Here is a 5,923-nt window from a genome sequence, read left to right as displayed (position 1 = left end):
GTAAGGGTAAAGAATATTATTGCTCATATTTGGCACAACACAATTTGCATACTTCCACAACAGAATTCATATACTTATTATCGATTCATGATAAGAAGAAATAAATTTTCATATTAAGTACTTTTCTTTTACAAAAACTTTAGTTATCTTTTTAAGTTGTTACTGTTTCGTTAAAATATCAAAAATACCAAAAATATTTAAATTTTAAATTCCTACAAAAATCATTTTTAGTTTAAATAATTATCTTTTTAAAAATAGAAAAAAAACTTTCTAAAAAGTGCATATTGCATAAACTTCTGTGTGGGTTTGATATTCAAGTCTTAATCAAAAAGTCCTATATTACTTGATAATGATACATGTACTTGTTTAGTATCCCAATAAAAATATATATAAATTAAAAAGTTAAATTCTTATTTTTCCTTCAAGATCAAGTTTTTTGTTTTGTTGCAAAATATGAAAATAAAAGTAAGAAAATACCATCAGAACTATTGTTATATTGTGCATAAGCATTAAGTACGAGATCACTCATCAAGAAGGGAGTAGATGTTGGACTCTCTTAAAGTCATATTAATTGCATAAGATATCTTGAAATAATTAGTTTTAATCCCATTAAAACGAAAGGGAAAATTTTAAGAATGATTCTTCATCGCATCTGCAATGATGAGGAACATTCTATTATGCAGTGCCAATCCTTTAAGGTGGTGATTGACCACAATTTTTCTAATTCAAGGGAAAAATCTCCATCATTTCTTTGAGAAAGGTGAAAGGTCTAATTGGAATTTGGAACTAATGAGCTATGTTAATCAATTACCTCATAAAGACATAATTTTTCATTACATTCTCTGACATTCATTTTCAGCCCACTTATTCATACTTGAAAAAGGTAGAACTAGAAGCACCCATTTATAAAGGGGTTAATGAAAATGAAATGGAGAAAAGATTATGCTTCATGGGATCTTCTCATTCAACTTATAATAAATTAGAGCGATTAAAATCCTCAAAGAATTGAAAATGATTTGAGCATAAATAAGTCTATAAAAGTTTAGTATATTTGGCACCTCCTTGCATAGAAAAAGTCATATATGTCAAGTCAGGATTTGTTTGGTAAGAATTCAAATCATTTTCTTGGAAGGTAATACGGAACATGCCTTCCTTTGGAGGTTATAACTTGAATTTCTTGTCTATAATTCATAATTTTGACACTGCATGTTAGTAAATAATGAAGTAGTTTTTTAACCTCGTATCCACCCTTCTTCCTTGAATGCCTCAACACGTATCATTAAAGAAGTTACCATACATCAAACCTGGAGTGTTAAACAAAATTGATGATAAATGAGTAGAGCAAAAGAGATATAGAAAGAACGAGCGAGCGCGAGAGAGAGAGAGAGAGAGAGAGAGAGAGAGAGAGAGAGAGAGAGAGAGAGAGAGAGAGAGAGAGAGAGAGAGAGAGAGAGAGAGAGAGAGAGAGAGAGAGAGAGAGAGAGAGAGAGAGAGAGAGAGAGAGAGAGAGAGAGAGAGAGAGAGAGAGAGAGTAAAATAAATAAATAAACAACCATAAAGGATTAGTGAAGAGCTAAAGAATTTTTATAATAATTGATGTAAATTTCAAGTCAAACAACATATCAAACATGCATGATTCACTTTTGGGTCAATTCCTTTTTTGTTATTATAGTCACCACAGTTTATTCATATTTTAGAATTAATAAAATTAGTGAGTACGAGTAAATATTTAAGTGGTAAAAATGAAATTTGATTGCACAAGCATTAATCTAACATGAAATTGGTAGAACTAAGTAAAAAAATATAGTTGTTTCTATTTAGTACAAAAATTAATTATCAATTCCTCATATTCTATTTTAATATAAGCAACTTCATCCAACTAAATACTATGAAAAATTTATAAATCTTATCCAATATTACATTAAAAGAGATAGACCCAATCATAATCAACTGCTATATAATGAACTCTCCATATATAATGATTTACATATCTTGGAAGACTATGAACCTATTACTAATGATGGGCTTAACATTCAAATCTTAAATTTCTTGGAAAATAGAGGCAATATGTTTTTCAGTGGTAGCAAAAGAATGTGTACTTTTCTCAAAAAAGAGTTACTCAATTGTTCATTTTCTTAAATTTTTTTTTTACCCACAATTCAATAACATGCACACATCTTTTTATGGAAGGCATAAAAATCTCAACTCTACAAATCTTAACCATCAGAGTCTCTAATAGATGGTGAGGTATTGAACTACAAAATTAAAGAATCACTGAACCAATGACGTCATGAATTTTCTTAGATATGTTTTTTTATGGCCATAAAGTATGGGACATCCACTCCTAAAACATGCACTCATCTTAATTAATGAGGGAGCCTCTCCAATAATTTAACAATCTACACCCTTTCCTCTCCCAACCCTCTCTATATCCTTAATTTGTCTCATTGAAGTTACCTTACTATATTCATTTAAAAGACAAGAAATAAAAATCTTTTACTAAAACATTTTTTAATGGAAACATTAATAAGTCTCCATAACAAAATCTCTTACATTAAGGTAAATTATAAGGAAAAACATATCAAAGCTGCAATACTTGAAAACATTGGTTAGTAACCTAATTCATACTCATAATTAGACGAATAGTAGGTCCACTTAGAATTGTCAACATTAAGATCATAGAAGTAACCTTTTTAAAAGAGAAAAAAATGATTAGTCTTACCTTTAAGGATGAATCAATGTTGTTTGATTTTTTCTAATAAAAAATTCAGGTCTTTTATGGTCTCATATAAATAAATTAAAACTTATAAAAGTTATAATATTATAATAATCAATATATTAGCTTTTTATTAAGCTAGAATTTCTTAAAATTGAGCTACTAGGTTGGTAGCTTAACTCATTGTTGGAGCAATCAACATGGGATGATCGATGAATAAAATAACAAGTGTTCTTCAACTAGAATTAAGAGAAAAATAGGCCCATTGCCAACTCATGCCCCCATATTTATTACCCTCTCGATAGGTCAAGTTAACCTCTTCTCTTCATTCTATGATTGAACATACACTTATAAAGATGTATTGTTATAGCTTGTAATTTGTAAAATTCACAACCTTTGGAGGAGAATACTTGCCCATTGATCTTGTTCATATACATATATATCTTTGTTTGTGTGTGTGCGTGTGTGCATGTCCACAACCAATAATAGGGAGATCCTACATTTACTTTTTGTTAAAATCATAAATAGGAGCAGTATTCTTTCTATCAGAATAAAATTTGATCACAAAATTTACCTATTTAATTTTTTTTAATTCATAAACTAGTTAATTAGATCACAAAATAAACATATATTCAATGCATTCTTTTTCTCTTTTTTTTTACAAGCACTATTTTAAGATAAAGGAGATTTAAAATACTAAATGTATACTCAAATATATAATTTTCCAAAAGGTGAATAAATTAGATTAATTTGCCAATAAATGGAGTGCATGGCTCAAAGATTCACTCTCAAGATCTTGGAAGGACATCACTCAAGCTGAAAGGGTACTAACATAAGCTCAAAGTATACTCGCCCTTGCTCAATAAGCACTCACCAAACTTTCAAAGGTCCTCTTCAAACTTTGAGGAAATGCACTGAATCTTAAGGTAAAAATTTCTCTAATTCAAAAGCATTTCTCTGGGAATAGAAGAAACCTATTTATTCAAAGATGGTGGCTCTGTCCACTCATTTGGTGAAACTTTCTAATTCATGTAAAGGAAAAAATCCTTGTTTACATTGTAAGGCCTTGATGACTGCATTCATATGCTTAAGAAAGTTATATTTTGTATTTATTTATTTAATATAATAAAGTGTAGCTTCATATATAATGCAAAAACTCTAATAAATATTATGTCTAAGAGCAATTTCTACATGATGACATGAACAATACTTCAACTTTTAAGTGTGAAAGATAATATTTTCAATCTTTTTATCTCATTTTATTTTTTTCTCTTTTTCTCTTTTTACTTAATGATGTGCAACCCTAAAATTATTACTAATTTAAGGGTAGAAATTACTTTACAAGTGATGGATTAAACAATGAAAATGAATCATGCGCTTGGGTTATATGACTTTATTAAAACAAAGTCTACGATTAATTTTCCTAATATTAGCCATAAGGTTAAGGGATCACTATGAACTATTTTGTCGTAGAATTTTTATTATGAATGTTTGAGGGGATAATTGATAGTGAAATAAAGTGATAGAGTTTGAGATAAATTTGATAATAATGGAACTAAGGATTTTTGTGAGAAGATATGGTGTATTTGAAGGTCTAGAGGTTCTGAGTTTTAACTATATTTAACTAGTACAGTAGAGAACCGTATAATGAAAATGAAGTTGTATTCTTATATGAAGGATTTGGAGGCTTAGAGGATGTTCTAAAGCATTTTTAATGAGTGTGGTTAAAATTATAAATTATTAGCTTTGGAGGTGAGAGAGAGAAAAGTAATGTTTGATCACAACCAATCGCATTTAAAGAATGACTGACTATGAAACCATCAAATTAAATGGCCAAATTTAGTTTTTCTTATTATCTAAAGAACAGACATTTCATTTCAAAATGTGTGTTACTTATCACAATTGTAATTGTAACATAAAAGAAAAAATTATAAATTATTATTGAAGAGGATGGGGGAATCATTAATTAAAGGCATTAAATTGCTCAGTCATATTATATAGATGTAGTAAATTACTTTAATAATTTATTGAAATCCACTCACATTCTATGCAATATATAATTGTTTAAATTCAAATTCAGTGAATTGAATTATATTTATTCTAGAAATAAATTGAAATTATTTGATTTAAAAAGGGCCTAGGTAGACTAATGGCTAAGTATCTATGTTTCTTGAATTATATTTGGCTTTGATTAAGATTTATTAAATGTCCTTTATGTGATTTGTTGTAGCTCTCTTTGATCATCTTAAATGTATTTTTTTTCCTTCAACATATGCACATAAAGATCAATATAATGTGATTTATCAAAATGAGCTCTACTAAGATCATAAGAGTCATACATGTAGAGTTTGAATATCACTAATGATAGATTTGAATCAAATATTATCTTTTCATCAATACATAAAGGATGTGATTCTTATTGAATAATTCTTATGCAATGGATTTCATATTAATATTTTCATTCCTGCCTTCAAGTCACATAAATGGACATGAATTTATGTCGCATTAATGGTGAAGAATTTGTCTTGTTTTGCTTATCAATCCTAGTGAACCATTCTATCAATTTTGACCATAGAATTGGCTAATATATGATGGTATGTAATGCACAAATAAATTTTATATTATGCTAATTATTATTTTTATGGTGATTGAAAGATAGAATTATTATAATTCAGCTATCTGATTAATTGTTTATGGCAAAAGTTCCTTTTCAAAGGAATTATAATTTGAATTTATTTATATAAGTAGAATTTATCTTAATTAAGGCTAGAACAGATCCCTTTACTCTCAAATTATGGTTAGAATTTGAGAGTTTGTTTGATATTTGTGAATGTAATTAAATAGAGATACTTTCAACTCTTAACAAATTCAATCAAAATTGAATGGCATAGGATGTGGGCCCTATTATAACTCATCTCTTGTGATGAAGGAGTTTGCAAATAGAGAATCTAATGAAGAACTCCATTCTTTCTATTTTCAATATGGTCTTTTATGATATATATATATATATAGATAGATAAAGAAAAATGCTACTAGACTTGATAAAAATAAGAGATGTAGTAAGATCAATTGCTAGCTTTTTATTTTTATTTATGTTCAAATAAAATACAACTGTACATGATCGCAAAAAATTTACAAGTAGAGACGTTTTGAAGTAAATAATGTATTTTTTGTATGTTGGACGCCCTCATAATCATTTTTTTGGGG

The sequence above is a fragment of the Phalaenopsis equestris genome, unplaced genomic scaffold (genome assembly GCF_001263595.1).
Source record: "Phalaenopsis equestris unplaced genomic scaffold, ASM126359v1 Scaffold001223, whole genome shotgun sequence".
NCBI lineage: Eukaryota > Viridiplantae > Streptophyta > Magnoliopsida > Asparagales > Orchidaceae > Phalaenopsis > Phalaenopsis equestris.
Note: the sequence above shows the minus strand (reverse complement) of the source record.